Source organism: Camellia sinensis, chromosome 9, assembly GCF_055761805.1.
Source record: "Camellia sinensis isolate YWXY chromosome 9, ASM5576180v1, whole genome shotgun sequence".
Classification (NCBI taxonomy): Eukaryota; Viridiplantae; Streptophyta; class Magnoliopsida; order Ericales; family Theaceae; genus Camellia; species Camellia sinensis.
In genome coordinates this window covers 157,939,246-157,961,641 of record NC_138969.1, presented here as the reverse complement: position 1 = coordinate 157,961,641, position 22,396 = coordinate 157,939,246, and the positions used below count along the sequence as shown (strand labels likewise).

General features: G+C 39.5%; 1 long non-coding RNA gene across 3 annotated transcripts; it reads right to left on the bottom strand.

The window, feature by feature from the left end:
* Positions 1–3,732: 3,732 nt before the first annotated feature.
* Positions 3,733–10,223, bottom strand: LOC114287014 (uncharacterized). Of its 3 annotated transcripts, none has more exons than XR_014340498.1 (4): positions 9,752–10,179; positions 9,606–9,654; positions 8,909–9,248; positions 3,733–4,047 (listed from the first exon to the last, which is right to left on the bottom strand). It is a non-coding gene; the product is annotated as an uncharacterized LOC114287014 (long non-coding RNA). The 3 variants fall into 3 exon arrangements; XR_014340499.1 differs by having other exon boundaries at positions 8,909–9,028; XR_014340497.1 differs by lacking the exon at positions 8,909–9,248 and having other exon boundaries at positions 9,752–10,223.
* Between the last annotated feature and the right edge of the window lie 12,173 nt (positions 10,224–22,396).

Below are 22,396 nucleotides of genomic sequence, written 5' to 3'. Positions count from 1 at the left end.
GTCTCAGATCAAATGCCCTGAAACAACACAAACTCTCCATTATCATGTACTTTGTGTATAAGTGGATCCAACTTGCTACATAGAATTTGTAGAAAGACAATTAACGTCAAACTCACTATTCTTTCGTATAGTAATTCTAGGCAGCCACAAAAGTTTCCATAATTTTACTCAGAAAGTAGCATATTAGTCAAGTTTATTCAAAGTGTGAATCTCGTTATACAAGAACAGAATTTAAACAATAGATTATTCTCCTAGATAAAATTCCAAGCACTTTTTTGTGGGTACCAAAAAATACTTATCTCCTATAACTTTCCATGATTACTTTGTCGACCATTCAAAAAAAAAAAAAGAAAAGAAAAAAAAATCAGAGTAATGATATGTACCAAAAAAAAAAAAAAAAGAGTACACAAAATGTAGTGGCAACATTATGACTAATCATTTTGAAATCAAGTTCCCACCAAAATGACATTTAATTGCATAAATATCACCACCACAGCATCCTAACAACCAATTATGTGTGAATAACATTTATTAAATTATCCTAGCAATAGTGCACCTAAGTCCCAGACCAACCGAAATAGCCCTTTAAGCTTAAATCCCAGTTCTCTCTCTCTCTCTCTCTCTCCCCACTCCTTAAATCCTACTTCTGCTAATAGAAAAAAAACATAGGTATGACTGACATAACATCTATAATTGGATTCAATAAAGCATATACCTCGAGAAATTTGGTGAAGAAAAAACTACTTGAATAAAGAGCAAGATTAATACATCATTTCCTTCCCTTCTACTGAAGCTTTTGCTTTCGAGCTCACTCTATTAACTTCATCAATCCACTTACCAAAAGGTGTTTTAAGACCTTTGTTTAGCTCAACCTAAACCCTAAACTCTTCATTAATTATAAGGTTTGATTCATTGCACAGAATGATATGGACACTGGGCAACCCTAGGGTTTCAGTCTTTCCAGTGCTCGATGAATGAGTTTGAGAAGGAAGGCCTATTGACAAAGAACACATTTGACTGATCATCAAAGAGTTGAAAGTGTACAAATGATTCAAATGCACTCTCAGGGTTGTACCTGTCTATCTCTGCCTTACTAAAATGATCATCATCTCAAATCTTTATGTCCAACTATGTATGGAACGATTAGTTGTTACCATATTTTTTTATATTTTGTTTAATGAAGCAAATGGGTTGGCAAAAGAATACATGAGCAATGTTTTGGTCCACAAGTACTATCGTAACCCAATATAACAGAAATGTTAAACTTAATTAGAGTATTCTCATAACCCTTAATCACTCAATAGTCTCTCTATAATATGATTTATTAACAATTGGTTGCATGAACAATGGTTTATTGACAATCTAATTTCTCCATTTATTGAACAATAATTTTGTGAGCAAGTCGTGATGATAAAAGTTTGACATAAATCGTGGATCTAAATCGAACTGAACTGCATCAGATTGGTTTGGTCTGATTTGGTTCCATGATTTTTATGTTTTGGTTTGCTTTCAATTTTATGGAATTCTAGGTTGTAGTTTGGACCTTGGTTTCCTCCTATACCAAACCAAATTGAACCATTCTCAGCCTTATTATTGCCAATTAGCATCCTTCTTTAGTTAGAAGCATTCTCTACATTGTTAAATTAGTGATAGTGCAAATAGAGGGTTGTTTTTGGCCATTTATTTTGGTTTTGTTTTAATAGGTGTGGGGTACCACACATTTAAGTGCGCCCCACTTCGGACAAACTTTTCATGTTAGTCGGGAATCATTGAGATCTAAAAATCTATCCTACAACTCATTGGATTCCATTTTTATCGAGGGGCATTTTGTGGGACTATAAAAATCTAAATAATTAAATTTGAATAACCCATAATAACCAAATATAGACAAATTCATTGAAACAACAACGTTGCCACCTAAATTTTTATAAGGAAACTAAAAAATCCTGACTTTTTAATTTTTTTTTTTTATTTTATTTTAGCCACTAATCTGTTGTAACTAGAAAAATAACTACAAGTTTTAATATTAGTGGGGAAAGAAATCAATTGAGCACCTCCTTGGCTCTACGAATTCAATTTTTTAGAGTTTTAATTCCATATTCAGTTCCACTTACCATATTTAATTCACCTAAAATATTATTTAAACTACCCTACCATCTAAGTGAGGCATATAATAAATATTTTAAAACCTAAATTAGAATACTTTCATGTGTAAAACAATTTCCTAAATCCAAATTAGGAAACTTTCCAAAAAAGGAAAGTGTCCAAAAATGTAAACTTTCTAAAATCGAATAGAAACATTCTAAAGGTAATATGACCCTCCAATCATGTAGTTATCACAAATAGGCACATATGGTAAATAAATCATGAGAGTATAGCAAAATGGAAAGCACTGCTAAATGCATTCACAACAATTCCATATAAGGCAAAAGTTCTGACTTTAATTGGGTCCAAAAGTGAACGGTGGGATTAGTCTCCTAAATTAGTTGATCCATTGAACCAGATATTGAGTTATAAAAAAATGCATTTACAACAAGACTAATAAAAAAAAGCAGAGAAATGAGAAGACTTACTCAAAATCTTCAGCACTAGGCACTACAAACAGAAGTTACAGGCATACATGCATGAACGTAGATGTTTTTCCTAACACAGGCACTCATTGTATGAACCTAAGGGTCCAATACTTACTAAACATGAGTAAAAATCAAACTTTTACATGAATCAGTCATGCAAACAATAACATGGCAAATTTGGATGAAGGTAAACCGAGGGAAGATCAGACCTAAATATGCTAAAACAATATTATTTATTCTAAAAATGCAAGTTGAGCAAGTTACACACAAAAAATAGTCATTAAAAGTAACAAGGTGAGTCCCTCAAATACCAAAAACATGGTTAAAGAATCTAAAAATAGCAAGCAAGATGAAAACCTCTGGTTTGAACACTCAAATCGAAGAAAACGAGAGAGAATTGAAGAAAAGAGGCCTAGACTGTTCTCTTCAGGTTTTTAGGCCTTTAATATCGTTGTTTTCCCACTTTGTGCTTCAGTGGCTCAAGAACAACCTCTAGTCTTCTAAATTGAGGGCTATAACTACAACAAAAAAAAGTCTTTGGTGACAAATTCATTTTGTCTCCAAACATTAAATTTTCGTCACCAAAGTGATCTGTGACGAAATAATTTTGTCACCACGTTTGTCGCCTATACGTTGTCGCTAAAAGTACCTGATGACGAAAAATTATTTCGTCGCCTATTTTTCATTTTTGGTGACAAAAATTTTCATCTCTGAATGTTGCATTTTTCGTCCTCTATAACATCAATTTCGTCACTAGAATTAGATAATATTTTATTTTAATTGTTTTGGCAACGAAATATGAACAAGTTTTAGTGACAAAATTTATCCTCACCAATAATATAGATTTAGGTGACAAAAAAATTCGTCACTAAAATGAGCACAAAAGAAAATTCTTCAATTACAAAAAAATATTTTGTCATCAAATATTTCAATTTAGCGACGAAATATTCAATAAATGCAACAAAATTATTTGTTTGGAACTATATCATTAGTGACAAAACTATTCGCCATGTTGTTTGAAAACAAATAGCAACAATTTTTTTTCGTTGCTAATAATAATTAAAAAAAAATTAAATGAGGATAATATTTTCAATTTTCAATTTTTCTTTTCACTAAAAATTCCCTGTGAATTTCAATAACATGTTCAATAAAATATCTATTACAAATCAATCCAAAAATATGTTCATTTTCATAAATACCACAGTCGAATTTCAGCATTATATCTACAAAAATACAATATCAACTGCATGCGAATTACCAAACACGTCTCCTAATATTCACAAAAAACATGTCTACTAATATCCACAAAAATATAATATCAAGTGTGGATTACCAAACATGTCCCGTAATACCCACAAAAATATAAAATTTACAATGCAATCAAAATACATGTAAGGTAATATGAACAAAAACACAAAAATGAGCAAGCTTCTACTTTCCAGATTATCAAACACGTCCATATCTAACCTCGAATCTGCAACAAAACAAAAAAAGAAAAAAAAGAAAAAAAAAGAAGAAAAAGAATGCAAGTTAGACAATTATTATCTTATCAATCAAATATACAATTTAACATGCATTTTTTAACTTAGTTTTCAAACCGGGAGTTCTGTACTAGTTTCGTTAGTTTTCAAAACTTATATTGGGCCCTCCCGAGGTGTTCAAGGTGTTTCCCGGGCCTTCCTGTGACTGTTACATGATTTTGGTCTCCAATGGCTTATTTTCAAGCTTAAGTGTTGGAAAAATGCATTTTTCGACTTTGTCTTCAAACCGGGAGTCTCGTGCTAGTTTCGTAGGTTTTCACAACTTATATTGGTCCCTCCCGAGGTGTCCAGGGTGTTCCCCGAGCTTTCTTGCGGTTGTTACACAATTTTGACCATCCGATGGTTTATTTTCAAATTTAAGTGTTGAAAAAATGTATTTTTTGACTTAATTTTTAAACCGGGAGTCCCGTGTTAATTTCATAAGTTTACACAAGTACAATGGTCCCTGCCAAGGTATTTGAGGTATTCACCGGGCCTTCTCGTAGTTTTTTTCACGATTTTGGCCCTCCGATGACCTATTTTCAAGCTTAAGTGTTAAAAAAATGCATTTTTTGACTTAGTTTTCAAATCGGGAGTCTCGTACTAGTTTCGTAAGTTTCCGCAACTTACAATGGTCCCTCCAGAGGTGTTTGAGTTGTTCCTCAGGCCTTGTCGCGACTGTTATATGATTTTGGCTCTCCGATGGCCTATTTTCAAGTTTAAGTGTTGGAAAAATACATTTTTTGACTTAGTTTTTAAACCGGGAGTTCCGTGCTAGTTCCGTAAGTTTACACAACTTACATTGGTCCCTACCGAGATGTTTGAGGTGTTTCCCAGGCCTTCTCGTGGCTATTACACAATTTTGGCCCCCCGATGGCCTATTTTCAAGCTTAAGTATTGGAAAAATGTATTTTTTAACTTAATTTTCAAACCGGGAGTTCCATGCAAGTTCTGTAAGTTTCCACAGCTTACATTATTGTCCCTCCCAAGGTGTTTGAGGAGTTCCCCGAGCCTTCTCGTGGCTGTTACACGATTTTGGCCCCCTCGATGGCCTATTTTCAAGCTTAAGTGTTAAAGAAATGCATTTTTTGACTTAGTTTTCAAACCGGGAGTTCTGTGCTAGTTCCTTAAGTTTTCACAACTTACATTGGTCCCTCCCAAGATTTTTGAGGTGTTTCTCAGGCCTTCTCGTGGCTGTTACACAATTTTGGCCCCCCGATGACTTATTTTCAAGCTTAAGTGTTGAAAAAATGCATTTTTCGACTTAATTTTCAAACTGGGAGTTCCATGCTAGTTCCGTAAGTTTTCACAATTTACATTGTCCCTCCCGAGGTGTTTGAGGCATTCTCTGAGCCTTCCCGTGATTGTTACACGATTTTGGCCCCCCCGATGGCTTATTTTCAAGCTTAAGTGTTGAAAAAGTGCATTTTTTAACTTAGTTTTTAAACCGAGAGTCCTGTGCTAGTTCTATAAATTTTCACAACTTACGTTGGTCCCTCCCAAATTTTTTGAGGTGTTCCCCAAGCCTTCTCGTGACTGTTACACAATTTTAGCCCCCCGATAGCCTATTTTCTAGTTTAAGTGTTGGAAAAATATATTTTTCGATTTAGTTTTCAAACTGGGAGTCCCGTGCTAGTTCTGTAAGTTTTCACAACTTACATTGGTCCCTTCCGAGGTGTTTGATGTGTTCCTCGGGCCTTCTTGTGGCTGTTACACGATTTTGGCCCCTCGATGGCCTATTTTCAAGTTTAAGTGTTGGAAAAGTGCATTTTTTGTTTGGGATGTTCTAAATAAGTGTACTTTTTGACTTTTTATGAAATATGAGTTGAGTTTAAAGTAATGTGGTAGAGAGGTGATGTGACTTAAATAAGATGATGTGACTTAAATAAGATAGTGACTTTTTGACTTTTATTAAAGATGCCAAACTTGGCCTTAGTTTTCAAACCGAGAGTTCCGTGCTAGTTTTATAAGTTTTCAAAACTTACATTGGTCCCTCCCGAGGTGTTCAGGGTATTTCCCGGGCCTTCTCGTGGCTGTTACACGATTTTGGCCTCCCGATGGCCTATTTTCAAGCTTAAGTGTTGGAAAAATACATTTTTCGACTTAGTTTTCAAATCAGGAGTCTCGTGCTAGTTCCGTAAGTTTTCACAACTTACACTGGTCCCTCTTGAGATGTTTAAGGTGTTCTCCGGCCTTTCTCGTGGCTATTACACGATTTTGGCTCCCTCGATGGCTTATTTTCAAGCTTAAGTGTTGGAGAAGTGCATTTTTTTACTTAGTTTTCAAGCCATGAGTCTCGTGCTAATTCCGTAAGTTTCCACAACTTACATTGGTCCCTCTCGAGGTGTTCAGGGTGTTTCCCGGGCCTTCTCATGGCTGTTACACGATTTTGGCCTCCCGATGGTCTATTTTCAAGCTTAAGTGTTGAAAAATGAATTTTTTGACTTAATTTTCAAACCAAGAGTCCCGTGCTAATTCCGTAAGTTTCCACAACTTACATTGGTCTATCTCGAGGTGTTTGAGGTGTTCCCCAAGCCTTTTCGCTGTTGTTACATGATTTTGGCCCCCCGATGGCCTATTTTCAAGCCTAAGTGTTGGAAAAGTACATTTTTTGACTTAATTTTCAAACCGAGAGTCCCGTTCTAGTTCCATAAGTTTCCACAACTTACATTGATCTTGGACCTTCTTGTGGCAGTTACACGATTTTGGCCCCCCAATGCATCTTTTGACATAGTTTTCAAATCCAGAGTCTCGTGCTAGTTCCGTAAGTTTTTACATCTTACATTGGTCCCTCCCGAGGTGTTCAGGGTGTTCCCTGAGCCTTCTCATGGCTATTTCACGATTTTTGCTCCCGATGACCTATTTTCAAGTCTAAATATTGGGAAAATGCATTTTTCAAATCCAAAGTCCCGTGCTAGTTTTATAAGTTTTCACAACTTACATTGGTCCCTCCCGAAGTGTTTGGGCTATTCCCTGGGCCTTCTTGTGGCTGTTACACGATTTTGATTCCCAATGGCCTATTTCAATCCTAAGTTTTGGAAAAGTATATTTTTTGATAGTTTTCAAACCAGGGGTCCCGTGTTCATTTCGTAAGTTTTCACAACTTACATTGGTCCCTCCTGAGGTCTTAGAGGTATGCCAAACCTCTAATTGTGTTAAAAAGATTAATTTTAGCATCAGATACATTAAGTTATTTTCAGAAAACTTCACCACTACAATCCAATTAGAAATTTACCAATTTAAAGGAAAATTCAAAAGATCACCGCACAATACATTTCGGCCAATCGGCCAACTGTTTGCTCGCAAAGAGAAAATTACACAAAACCTTTTCAATCTCTTAAGGAAAATAAATATTAAAAAAAACCATGATATTTAGACCTCATTCAAATTAAACCTTTTTTCTTTTAATCAAAACAAAAACATCTCAATTAGGATTAAAACCTGTGCCAAGCTCCCAATGCAAATGTTGACTCTCTCACTGGTGTATGTGGGGATTGAAGCATTTGAATTAGTTGTTGGATAATACCTTTTTGAACAATGTGCACCTCCACAAATCATATATAAAACTATAGCAGAGAGTGTATAATAGTGGAATGGGATGTGTTCAAAAAATTTAAAATTTTATTTTAAATTTAAAAAAAGCTATTTCATTCCACTTTACAGTCTGAATCTGTAGTAGCAAATTGCCCAAGTAACAAAGTTGCTTGTCTTTGGCACTCTAACCAGCAGGAATTGTAATTGAAATCAAAATATTATTAGGATACAAAAATTGAAGGAAAAGTAGGAGAGGGGCAACAAGCTCCAAATTATTTAGAGGCCTAGTTCGTACAATATGAATTTGTTGATTTGCTTGTAGCCAACTAAGGATTGTGTAGCCAAAACTCCAAAAATAATATTACAGTAGAAAATCTATGGGCCATTGAATGAGTTTTCTTTTATTTTATTTTTTCTTTTACTAGTTTCTTTGGCTGCTTGTTCTTTCTCTATGAACACCAAACTAGTTTCACCAAACCATTCAAGCTACACCTAGTTTTTTCACCAAACTAGTGTGTAGTTATTTAGAAAACATATTCTGAAAAAATCAAATAGTGTTTTAGTATAATAAAATGGACCATCTATAAAAATCCAGCAGCTTTTCCCACTATAAAAATATGAGGAAAACAAAGTTCTCAAACTGACTTCTTTTACTTTTATTTTTTCAAATTTTTTGCAAGTCCAAACTGTGACTTCTTAGCATCACAAGTAACAACATTTGAAGTTTTCAGCAATAACTTTTTCCGATATATCATCTTAAAGTGACAAGTAAACTTTCTTTAACAATTCTAAATATAAGAGGTTACCGCATCATGTCATGGTTAAACCTCAACACACAACCAGAATTTGAAAGGGGGAAAAACACTATAATAGCAATGAAAAAGGCATCATTTAATAAGGGAAGGGATTGAAAGAGAGACATGCTCTCACTAAGTCGTGCACACTACATTTAGAACATCAATAACATAACCTTCTTCTTCTTCTTCAATTATATTATTATATATTATATGAATATAAAATGAATGAAATCTAAATTTTGGATTTTAACAGTTTGATTGGTTTAAGCATACAAATCAATCCAACAGAAGTCCTATTACTGATATCCAATAGATGATTTGCATTTCCCCAATAAAACGAACCAGAAAAAAGGAAGTCCTCTTGGTTTTTTGTTTTGCTTTGTTTGTTTGTTTGTTTTTTTTTTTTTTTTAATTATGATATAAATCAACCAAATTTGTCAAGCATTGAATAAAAAATGATGATGAATGAGGCAAAATAATGTACCTTTGGAACATGGAAGAAAACCACCCTTTCTTCTTTCTATTTTGTTATCTTTTTCTTTGGCTCTTCTTTGGAAATCATGTTAACAACAGTATCAGTTTTGTTCCCACCTTTGGCTCTTAGCTTATGTAGTTTATTTACATCAAAAGCACCATTGTGAGAAACCAGCAGAACAAAAGAGCAGCACAAACAAAGAAACTCACGGGAGAAACACAATCAAAACACCTATGGCACAACCTTGTTTGCTGAAGAATAACTTAGCCAAGTGAGACAACATAATTCAGCAAGAACTCAGCCAAGTGCAACAGCTAAACCCAGCCATGTATAGCAGCAAACCATCCACCTAGTCACTACTAATTAGCTATAGCAATAAATCATCCTATTCCCCTGCTACAAAATCTCACCTAATGTATATTAGACACTCTAAATCACTAACAGAGTATGATAATCTCGGTGATCCTGATATATATATATATATATATATATTTAGGAATTTCATAGTATTTCCAAAAACCACAAGAATCAAAGAAATTACTAAAATTCTGAGGGAAAAAAAAATTATACTATCAAAGAATCAAGTTCATATATATACACACACCAAATAAGCTCTTCAAAATTACTTTAAAAAAAAAAAAAAAAAAAAAATCAAAGCCACAAATTGGGGAGCAATAGAGAGAGAATGAGAGTGAAAAGGAGTTACTTGAGAATAGTGAAGCTAGTGGCGCTAGTGATTGAGAGCAATGACCGCACTGTGTAGAAAAAAATTGTTAGGGTTCATAAATTAGGGGCGAGGGAGAAAGAGGGACGAACTACCTTGTTGATGAGAGCGGTAGAGAGACAGACTACCTGGTAGATGAAAGCGGCGGAACCAGTCTCGTCGTATCGTCGAAGAATGAACGGAAAGAGTAGATACTGTCATTGTCGGAGATCAATGAACGTCAATTAGATGAAATCCTCGCTAAGTAGTTGCCGATTGTCGACGTCTCTAGGTCCCCATCGATTTTCAACGTCGACACTCTCCACAGTTAACGTCGTTGCTTATCATGCCTCTCACCGTTCGTTGTCTTCAAAGTTCAAAGAGAGAGAGAGAGACCAGAGACAAAGATGGAGATGAGAACAAGGGTTTGATTCAGCATTCAGTTCATCAGCCGTAAACAAGAACATGAGAGAGAGAGAGAGAGAGAGAGAGAGAGAAGTGATTGAGACTGAGTGAGCGCGCGAGAGAGAAAGAGAGAGACGCTGCTGAGAAAGAGAGAGATGAGCAAGAGGAGAACAAAAAGAGGAGGGGAAATTTTGGGAAGAATTTGTTGAGATTTTTTTTTTTTTTTTTTTTTTTTTTGTGTAGACGTGGCAAATGGACGGGATTGAACGAATCAAAATAGGTTTTGTATTAAAAATTTGTTTTAATTTTTGAAAATTAATTTTTGAGTTTTATTTAGTATTTTTTTTTTTAACTTTTAGTGAAAATTTTTAATATTTTAATCAATTAAAAAATGATTACAATATTAAAAAATTCATTAAAAATTAAAAAAATAAGTATTGAAACTTGAAAAATAGTTTTCGAAAACTGAAATCAAATGAAATTGATTCAAACTCACCTATTTAATAAAGGGGTTTAAATGGGTTCGGTGGAGGTTGAGTGTTAGTGGCGGCGGTGGAAGTGGAGTGATGGCAACGGTAGTGGTAAAATAAGGCAATGGTGGTGGAAGAAAAATGGTAGCGGCGGCAGCGACGGTGGTAATGGTAGTGGTGGGCAGTGGTAGTGGTGGTGGTGGTGGAAGTAGTAGAGAGGTGATGGTGGTAGTGGTGGTGATGCAGTAGTGGGGGCGGCGATGGTGGAGTAGCGACAGTAGTGGTAATGGTGGTGGTGAAGTAGTAGCCGTGGTGGTGATGGTGATGGTGGTGGTGGTGGTGGTGGTAAAGTGGCAGCGGTGGCAATGGTGGTAATGGTGGTGGAAGAGAGTTAGTGGCGGCAGTGGTAGAGTGATGATGGTGGTGGTGGAAGATAGACAGTGGTAGTAGTGATAGTAGTGGTGGAGTGACAACAGTAGTGGAATAGTGGCGACAGTAGTTGTGGAGTACTGGCGATTGTGGCAATGGAAGTGGAGAAGAGGTGGTGGTGGTGGAGTGGTGGCAGCAGTAGTGACGGTGGTAATGGATTCGTGGTGGTAGAGATGGTGGTGGTATTGAAGTGGTGGCAATGGTGGTAGAAAAATCCATTTAAATTGGTACTCATGTCTAAACTAAAGAGGGCTTTGCAAAATAAGAACTGATTTGGGCAAACAAAGAGGGCTTCTCACTTATAGCATGAAACGACGTCGTTTTGCATCATAAAATTATAGGAGACGAAATTATTTCCTTGTAGAAATTTTTGTATAATGGTGATGAAAATTTTCATCTCTAAAATGGCGCCCAAATATTCTGCGAAAATTTTCAAGGCAAGAATTTTTTTTGTGACGAAAAATAAAATATAGAGACGAATAAATTTTTTGTCACCTATTATTATATTGATTTTAAGCATTGGTGATGAAATTTAATTTTTCTCTCTAAAAATATTATAATTGGAGGCGAAATCTTACTTTTATCTCTAAAACATATATATTTGGAGACTAAATTTTTTTTCGTCATGTGTTTTTGTCATCAAAAACCTTTTTTGTTGTATTCGAAATTAATGTGAGGGTGTGCTTTTAATTTGACTGAATTTGGATACCAAAAATTTCTCTCTCTTTCTCATTTGGAGAATGGGGCATATATAGGTGAAGATAGCTCTTTCTCATTTGGAGAATGGGGCATATATAGGTGAAGATAGCTCGGAGGGCAGTGCTAGACTTGGTAAGCAAGCCAAGAGTTGAATAGACACACCAGGACCATATATCACCTTGCCAAAACCAGAAAATAAAAAAAAATTTCGCCAAAAGTCCGTCTACATGAATAGGTCTACACAAGCCAGTGGCATGCACAATGTCGATGTGTAGCCACAACTTATTACCATTGGAAGCATGCCACCACAAACTCACACGTGTGACCATGGGTATTAAATCTATAGGGTTGTAAATCTGGCTCGGCTCATATCGGGTCTTGCGGGCTTCCACCAAAATTCAGACTGGGCCACGAGTCAAAAAATTAGGCCCAGGCCCATGGATATTCGAGGCCTTGGGTGGGCTAGTGGGTCGGGCCTCGGAACGGGCCGATAAACCTGGGCCTAACCATTTTTAAAATTTTTTTTATCAAAATTATATTATTTTCCATTAAAAAAGACACTAAATCTCGGACAGGCTGGGTCTTGAGTGGGCCTTAAACAGGTTGATGGATCGACTCACGAATCAGGCCAGACGGGTTGAGCTTTAAAAAGATGGCCTAAACCTAGGCCTAAGGGCTCAATTCTGAACGGGCCTAAACGGGCCGGGCCCATCCCAGGTTGCGGCCATTTTTACACTCTTATAAACCTACAGTTTGCTAAAAAATGTGCAGCCTCATGGGTTTAAACATATGCCCCCTCTTCCCCCTTCCCTTCCCACCTTTTTAAGCTGCAACCCTAATTTTGAGCAATTTTGTTTACTTTTTATGAGCTGAATCAACCTTAAATTGCACTTTTACTGTAAAAAAAATAAAAATAAAGTAAAAACTTGGTTTTTGACATTTTTTTCTCTCTAAACATTGGCAATTCGGTGTTGGTTAGATACATAGTAATCTCACCGATCTTTATATTTTCGAAAAGATTGTTTTATTCAAGGGTGAAAAACACTTTGAAAACTCAGGTAATTTGGAAGGTTAATCTAGAGAATCCATTGAAGGCCCGTGAGTACCAATGAATTGGAAATATGACATTTTCATCCTTGGAATGCACTTGGAGTCACAATGTGTTAGGACCAACCAAAGTGGGGTGACTACAATGGCCATGAGTATTCATCGGCTTTATTTTTATGTTGGGTGATCAAGCTGTTGGAAATGGTTAATTTTTCCTCAAGTTTGGTCTATTTTTTAGGTGGGCCCCGAGTGTCGATTTACTCGGGTCAAAGTGGTAACGCGTTCTATGCCGCGTTGTGATTCACGTGGTATATTTGGTTGCTCAAAACCATTACCGAGTGAATGGGAAATTGAAGCCAAAGTGTGCTCCATGGAAATGGAGTTTTGGTGGAAATTCCTTAAGGTTGTAAATTGGCTTGTCCCACATTGTTTTGGTGGGAGATTTTGAAAGGGTTTATAAGGCTTAGGGTGAGATACTTGGGGTGTGCCCCAAGGGGTACCCAAGTGTTTTAGAGGGAGAGGTTATGAGCAAAATGGGCTAGACCCATTGGACCCAAAAATCACCACACGCGCGCGCGCGCCGCCGTCCGTCCAGGCGGGCGGGCTGGGCTTGGGCGCGTGTGCGTGGTGTGTGGTTGGGTTGGACTTCTAATCTTTTTGGGCCAAAAACATTTGAATTTTATTTTATTTTTTATTAAAATAAAATTCAGAATTCAATAAACTGGTTTGGATTTATTGTTTATCCAAACAGGGCCCTTCCCGTCTTCAAACAGAATTAAACTGTTTTGGATTTAGTGCTCATCCAAACAGAGCCCTTCCCGTTTTCAAACAGAATTAAACAGTTTTGGATTTATTGTTCATCCAAACAGGGCCCTTCCCGTTTCTATCTGTTTGAATAAACAGATTCAAATCTGTTTAAATTTGAATCTAACAGGTTTCATACCTGTTCAATTCAAAACGAAAAGCCACCTTAACATCTATAAATAGACTAGCCTCCCATTTGGATTTTACTTAGATTTTTCGTACTCCATCCTCTGCAAATTATATTCTTCATCTTGCTGCATTTTATTTCCGAAAGAAAGAGTGTAAACACTTAGTGTGTTCGTAAGGCAAACAATTTGTAGTGCTGCTATTGTTTGTGGTAGATCATTTCATCCTGGGAGATAGACGTCCAAATTCTGAAAGCACCGTGGAGAGGACGAATCTGTCTTAAGGACACAGTGTTAAACACTGGACTTGATCAGAAAAATTATTCATATAAATTAACCAAGTAAGTTGTTTAATTTTAATTCTGTTTTATTTGTTTATTTAATCAGATTTTAATTTTGTTTTTGTAACAAAATAAAATCTGTGGTTTTATTTATTTATTTTTTTATTTTGAGTTTGATTTTTGTAATCAAACATATTCTCTCCTTTTCTCTATTTCTTTTATTCTTGTTGTTGTTTTGTACACAACAGAATTTAATCTTTTCAAATACAGTGAAGATTGTCCTACAATCTTAAGACAGACTTTATTTTTGGGTATCTTCATTGTATTTAATTTTCTGCGTTTTCAAATTAATATTCTGGTTGGAAAAACAAATAGTGATTTATGCTATTTGACAGATAGTAGTAATATACTGTCTCTTTTCTTTGACAACTACTAGTAGTACGATACTGGTGTCATTAACAATTCAGAATATTATTTGGTATTACAGAAAATTCTTGGTATTTTATTTTTCTAGTTTTAGTAACAAGGAAACTAAAATTATATTATTTTCTAGTTTTAGTAACAAAGAAAATAAAATTATTTTGTGTTTTAATTTATTTTCTGGTTTTGGTAACTAGAAAATTATTTTGTGTTTGTTCTGATTTTTGTAATCAGATAGTTTTGTGGTATTTTATTTTCTAGTTTCAGTAACAAGAAAAATAAAATGATTTTGTGTTATAATTTATTTTCTGGTTTAAGTAACTAGGAAATTAATTTGTGGTTTGGTTTTCTGATTTTTGTAATCAGATATTATTTCGGTATTTTATTTTACTAGTTTTAGTAACAAGGAAAATAAAATTATTTTGTATTGTAATTTATTTTCTGGTTTTAGTAACTAGAAAATTAATTTTGTTAATCAATCATGTAACTTTGTGACTCGGTCACAATCTGTTAATTTTGTAAGTAACTTATGGTTTCGTTTGGTAGACCACTTATTCTTGAATCCTTTGTGAAAAGGTGTTAATTATTTTGACTTTATCATAGTTCATCGTGAGTATACATGGAAGAATTTGTTTCTAGAGTAAAATATTAGTTTTACAAACTAATTTTATTTTTATTACAATGTGGATTCATAGTCTTGAATTGTTTCTGCACTTGAGTCGGAAAATATATATATATATATATATATATATTCAAAAGAACATTTTAATGCATATTTAATTTGTTTATTTATGTACAAATCAAACTTATTAAATGAAGGTATGTTTTGTCATTTTGAAGTTTAAAGTTTAAATGCGTTGGATTTTATTTATGAGTTCAGAATCCTTTTATTTCATGATGCAAGTGATGGGATCTGCATGATTAATTTATTTTGTTAATTCATTATTTTTAGTTGATGCGTTTGATATGCATGTATGATATCAACTCAAGTTATTTCTTAACAATAATTTCAAGTGATTTGGAATGATAAATTGTTATGTCGACTTTGGACATAAGCATGTTAAATTTTGTATATTTCTAATCAATTCTGAATGGGTGTTTAAACACCAGAGAAATTTAAACATGAAGATGTATGTAATTATATCGGTCCGTTTATTTGGGAAGTAATTTAAGAAATCTTTTATGTTGATTATTGAATTATGTGACATGAGATGTCATTAATAATTATTTTACTTGCGTAGTAGAATTTGTTAAACCATGAACCATTTTATTAATATGGGGGTGAATCTCTTGCATTAGTTGATGTACGGGGAGCAAATATTCCGGCAAGCCCGTACTCCTTTCTTCCAAGCTCCGTTTCTGTCCGATCACCTGCGAGCACAATAGCGGTGAGCTACCCGGCGGTGTGTGGCCGGAAAACCCCTCCGACGATCAAGTTAGAACACACACAGGGGGTAGATAGAGAGAAGGGAGAGTGTTTAGTGTAAGAATTCCTTACAGAGATGTTCGTGTGTCGCGTATGGGGGGCGCAGACATGCTTATATACCCACTGAGCCCCATATCCACTCCCTGCCATCTCTTGACACGTGGCTCTGCCATGCCATTCATCACCTAATCTCAACTGCCTGTCATCACAGCTGGAGCTCGGCAGCCGAGCTGCCCTACCTCGGTCATACCATGCTTCATACTTCAAGCGCCTAACCGGATAAACACACGGAGGACCGGGCTAAGCGGCATCCCGGCCGAGCCTAGCCCGGATACTTACTTTGATCGGCCTTCCTGCCGGTCAAACAACTACCTCGGCTGACCACGCCTTTCCGGGCGCCGGTCACTCGGTCTGTCTGGCTTCGACCATCCTCGGACCGAGCAGCCTGGTCCGATCGGTCACTTCCTGGCCGAGCAGTTTCTGTACGGTCCGGGGTGGCACACAGTCCAAACTCTGCCCGGCCCAAGTTCTGGCAGCCCCTTTCCGGGCGGATAGTTGATCAGCTCGGCCCCATGCACCGTTGGGCCCTCAACCTGCTCGGCCGTTACCTCGGCCCAACTCCAGATTATAAATTACCCTCTCAATTGCCCCTTAATTCCGTCCGCTCAAGCGTGACTGGGATTACCTATCTGACCGGGGTAACTCTTCCTCGGTTCTTAGTCTGCAAGACGGTGACCGCACTAAGAAGGCGAGCAAGGTTCGCTCCACGACTTCCTTCTTGGCGAGCAACATCAGCTCGGTAAGGAACTTCAAGGAAGGCGAGCAAGGTCCACTCTGCCACTTCTTTCTTGGCAGACAAGAACAGCTCGGCCAAGGAACTCCAAAGAAGGCGAGCAAGGTCCACTCCGCCACTTCTTTCTTGGCAGACAAGAGCAGCTCGGCCAAGGAACTCCAAAGAAGGCGAGCAACATCCGCTCCGCGACTTCCTTTTTGGCGAGCAACATTAGCTCGGCTGAAACTTCGGAGTTAAACAAATCATCAACTCTTCAGCCGGAGTAATACATCTCGGCTGGAACCTCGCAGTTGGGCAAATCATCAACTCCTCAGCCAGAGTAAAACATCTCGACTGGAACCTCGCAGTTGAGCAAATCACCAACTCTTCAGCCGGAGTAAGACATCTCGGCTGGAACCTCGCAGTTGAGCAAATCATCAACTCTTCAGCCGGAGTAAAACATCTCGGCTGGAACCTCGCAGTTGAGCAAATCATCAACTCTTCAGCCGGAGTAAGACATCTCGGCTGGAACCTCGCAGTTGAGCAAATCATCAACTTTTCAGCCGGAGTAAAACATCTCGGATGGGAATCCGAAGTTGGACAAAACGCCAACTCTTCCAACCGGAGTAAATCATCTCGGTTGGGAATCCGAAGTTGGACAAAACACCAACTCTTCCAACCGGAGTAAACCATCTCGGTTGGGCATTCGAAGTTGGAGAAAACGCCAACTCTTCCAACCGGAGTAAACCATCTCGGTTGGGAATCCGAAGTTGGACAAAACACCAACTCTTCCAACCGGAGTAAACCATCTCGGTTGGGAATTCGAAGTTGGACAAAACGCCAACTCTTCCAACCGGAGTAAACCATCTCGGTTGGGAATCCGAAGTTGGACAAAACACCAACTCTTCCAACCGGAGTAAACCATCTCAGTTGGGCATTCGAAGTTGGACAAAACGCCAACTCTTCCAACCGGAGTAAACCATCTCGGTTGGGAATCCGAAGTTGGACAAAACGCCAACTCTTCCAACCGGAGTAAACCATCTCGGTTGGGAATCCGAAGTTGGACAAAACGCCAACTCTTCCAACCGGAGTAAACCATCTCGGTTGGGAATTCGAAGTTGGACAAAACGCCAACTCTTCCAACCGGAGTAAACCATCTCGGTTAGGAATTCGAAGTTGGACAAAACGCCAACTCTTCCAACCGGAGTAAACCATCTCGGTTGGGAATTCGAAGTTGGACAAAACACCAACTCTTCCAACCGGAGTAAACCATCTCGGTTGGGCATTCGAAGTTGGAGAAAACGCCAACTCTTCCAACCGGAGTAAACCATCTCGGTTGGGAATCCGAAGTTGGACAAAACGCCAACTCTTCCAACCGGAGTAAATCATCTCGGTTGGGAATCCGAAGTTGGACAAAACGCCAACTCTTCCAACCGGAGTAAACCATCTCGGTTGGGAATTCGAAGTTGGACAAAACACCAACTCTTCCAACCGGAGTAAACCATCTCGGTTAGGAATTCGAAGTTGGACAAAACGCCAACTCTTCCAACCGGAGTAAACCATCTCGGTTGGGAATCCGAAGTTGGACAAAACACCAACTCTTCCAACCGGAGTAAACCATCTCGGTTGGGCATTCGAAGTTGGAAAAAACGCCAACTCTTCCAACCGGAGTAAACCATCTCGGTTGGAAATCCGAAGTTGGACAAAACGCCAACTCTTCCAACCGGAGTAAATCATCTCGGTTGGGAATCCGAAGTTGGACAAAACGCCAACTCTTCCAACCGGAGTAAACCATCTCGGTTGGGAATTCGAAGTTGGACAAAACACCAACTCTTCCAACCGGAGTAAACCATCTCGGTTAGGAATTCGAAGTTGGACAAAACGCCAACTCTTCCAACCGGAGTAAACCATCTCGGTTGGGAATCCGAAGTTGGACAAAACACCAACTCTTTCAACCGGAGTAAACCATCTCGGTTGGGCATTCGAAGTTGGACAAAACGCCAACTCTTCCAACCGGAGTAAACCATCTCGGCTGGGAATCCGAAGTTGGACAAAACGCCAACTCTTCCAACCGGAGTAAACCATCTCGGTTGGGAATTCGAAGTTGGACAAAACGCCAACTCTTCCAACCGGAGTAAACCATCTCGGTTGGGAATTCGAAGTTGGACAAAACACCAACTCTTCCAACCGGAGTAAACCATCTCGGTTGGGAATTCGAAGTTGGACAAAACACCAACTCTTCCAACCGGAGTAAACCATCTCGGTTGGGAATTCGAAGTTGGACAAAACACCAACTCTTCCAACCGGAGTAAACCATCTCGGTTGGGCATGCGAAGTTGGAGAAAACGCCAACTCTTCCAACCGGAGTAAACCATCTCGGTTGGGAATCCGAAGTTGGACAAAACGCCAACTCTTCCAACCGGAGTAAATCATCTCGGTTGGGAATCCGAAGTTGGACAAAACGCCAACTCTTCCAACCGGAGTAAACCATCTCGGTTGGGAATCCGAAGTTGGACAAAACGCCAACTCTTCCAACCGGAGTAAACCATCTCGGTTGGGAATCCGAAGTTGGACAAAACGCCAACTCTTCCAACCGGAGTAAACCATCTCGGTTGGGAATTCGAAGTTGGACAAAACACCAACTCTTCCAACCGGAGTAAACCATCTCGGTTGGGAATCCGAAGTTGGACAAAACACCAACTCTTCCAACCGGAGTAAACCATCTCGGTTGGGAATCCGAAGTTGGACAAAACGCCAACTCTTCCAACCGGAGTAAATCATCTCGGTTGGGAATCCGAAGAGTAAGCCCCTCATCCACTATTATTTCGGACACAACAAAGCTCTTCAGCAAAAGTAATTCACTTCTGTTACATTGACAAAAAGAGTGTTTGCATTCAGAAGTGTAGGGGAAACTAGTCCCTCAAAAAATTACATAAGGCCGCATTCCATGGCCGGGGTACGCCTTTGCCATCCAAATCCTCTTAGTGGTGTGCCCCTTGCCCGGTTATCTTGTAAGGCTCTTCCTAGTTTGCCCCTAGCTTGCCTTCACCCGGCACTAGTGCGTTGCCCATGACCTTCCTTAAAACCCAGTCGCCCACTTGCCCGTTGCCATCGAGGTTGTCTCCGCGGTGGACGTCGCTGCATCATCGAATGTGCTCATTGATGCGCTGCATTAGGTGCCACATGGATGTCTGCTGGCTCATTGTAAGCGAATCCCTCAGCCTATGTCCGAGCGGGAGACCGCGGTTATATTGGGTGATTGCCAGGTTGACCGGGCAATCCAGGATCTCGTTGAAGGTCTCCCAGTACCTGGAGTTGTACGCCTTGAGAGTGTCGCTCGGTTCCATCCTGACACTGAGAAGGTGGTCAACTTCCTTTGGCGTTTTGGTGTTGGTTTTGAAACGCGTCACAAAGGCTTCGGCCAACTGATTCCACTGTTGTATACTCCCTTCTGGCAACCTCTCGAACCACTTCAAGCCCAGCTCGCCTAAACTCGACGGGAAGATCAGGCACATAAGAGCGTCATTTCGCCTACGTCCGGCCATGACCTGTCGGAAGTGGCTTACATGCATATACGGATCGGTCTTTCCGTCATAAAGCGTGAACTTTGGCTGGTGGAAGCCCGCGGGAAGCGGTGTTGTTTCTATCTCCAGGGAGAAAGGGGTGGCGCTCAGCCTCGTCAAGTTTGTATCTACAAGGAGTGGCTCCGCTAGGCGGGGTGGGGGCATTCCGGCCTCCTCGCTGGCATGAACCCTGTAGGATAGCCGCTGGAACGCCGGCACCCTTTGAGCCTCCCGCCGGCGAGCCCGTTCCTTCAAGACTGCCTGCAAGTCCTCTGAACGAGCGGAATAGGAATATCTCGACGTCGTCACCGGACGTGAGGGCTGGTAAGTGCTATCTTGCGCGCTGGACTTCTCTGAACGGCGGGATGGGATGCACTCTCTGTGGTCTACCACTCCATCTACACCCTTCCCCTTGACATGCCGCTTCAACTCCTCCATCTCCGCTGCCATTCGCCGGATGACAGCTTCTTGGTCCCTCAACTTGTGTTCCAGACGTCGGGCATGTGATTCTCTCCGCCGCCGATGTCCGTCTGGACTTCGTGAATGACCATAACTTCTTCCGCGCTTATCCCGCGCGTCTCCTGACTGTCCTCCAGTGAACGTATCCAAGTTCGCCATTGGAAGGATGACAGGATGTCCTTCTCTCCGTCGAGTGAACTCCGGGGTAGCTCCATCGATGGCGGACAACGGAATCTCGTCTTTGTTCACCATGGTCGGCGATCAGATGAGCCTGGAATACAAGGTTTTATCTGTCAAGCTTCCCACAGACGGCGCCAATTGTACGGGGAGCAAATATTCCGGCAAGCCCGTACTCCTTTCTTCCAAGCTCCGTTTCTGTCCGATCACCTGCGAGCGCAATAGCGGTGAGCTACCCGGCGGTGTGTGGCCGGAAAACCCCTCCGACGATCAAGTTAGAACACACACAGGGGGTAGATAGAGAGAAGGGAGAGTGTTTAGTGTAAGAATTCCTTACAGAGATGTTCGTGTGTCGCGTATGGGGGGCGCAGACATGCTTATATACCCACTGAGCCCCATATCCACTCCCTGCCATCTCTTGACACGTGGCTCTGCCATGCCATTCATCACCTAATCTCAACTGCCTGTCATCACAGCTGGAGCTCGGCAGCCGAGCTGCCCTACCTCGGTCATACCATGCTTCATACTTCAAGCGCCTAACCGGATAAACACACGGAGGACCGGGCTAAGCGGCATCCCGGCCGAGCCTAGCCCGGATACTTACTTTGATCGGCCTTCCTGCCGGTCAAACAACTACCTCGGCTGACCACGCCTTTCCGGGCGCCGGTCACTCGGTCTGTCTGGCTTCGACCATCCTCGGACCGAGCAGCCTGGTCCGATCGGTCACTTCCTGGCCGAGCAGTTTCTGTACGGTCCGGGGTGGCACACAGTCCAAACTCTGCCCGGCCCAAGTTCTGGCAGCCCCTTTCCGGGCGGATAGTTGATCAGCTCGGCCCCATGCACCGTTGGGCCCTCAACCTGCTCGGCCGTTACCTCGGCCCAACTCCAGATTATAAATTACCCTCTCAGTTGAGATGAGTTAATTTTCTTCTGTCACAAATATTTTTATAACAGTGACATTTATTTGTTATTGAGTTGCAAGAATGTATACAAACAAATGGGTTTTTGAATTGTTTGATTCTTAGGCAAAATTTTTTATGAGGATATGATTTTGTCAAAACATTAATTCTGACTTGAGTAGTCATAATTATTTTGGTTTTTTCTTGAATTTGTTTTAAAATTCATTGATTTATAATAGAAGTGATAGGGGTGGTGAATATGATGCACCATTAAATGAATTTTGTGCACAACATGGCATTATTCACCAAACTACATCCCCTTATTCTCCACAGCAAAATGGAATTGCTGAAAGGAAGAATAGAACCCTAAAAGAAATGATGAATGCCATGTTACTAAGTTCAGGCTTACCACAGAACTTGTGGGGGGAAGCAATATTGTCTGCTAATTATGTTCTTAATAGAATACCCCACAAGAAAACCAATAGCACTCCTTATGAATTGTGGAAAGGTCGATCGCCTTCCTACAAATACTTAAAAATGTGGGGGTGTTTGGCAAAAGTTGAAGTTCCTGTTCCTAAAAAGACAAAGATTGGACCAAAAACAATAGACTGTGTGTTTATTGGTTATGCTCAGAATAGTAGTGCATATCGGTTTCTGACTTTTAAATCAGATATACCTGATATAAATGTGAACACTATTATAGAGTCAAGGAATGCTGTGTTTTTTGAACATGTCTTTCCTTACAAGAAAGGACAAGAATTAAGTTCACAGAAAAGAACTTATGATTGTACACAAAGTCAAGAGACTAATGACAATCA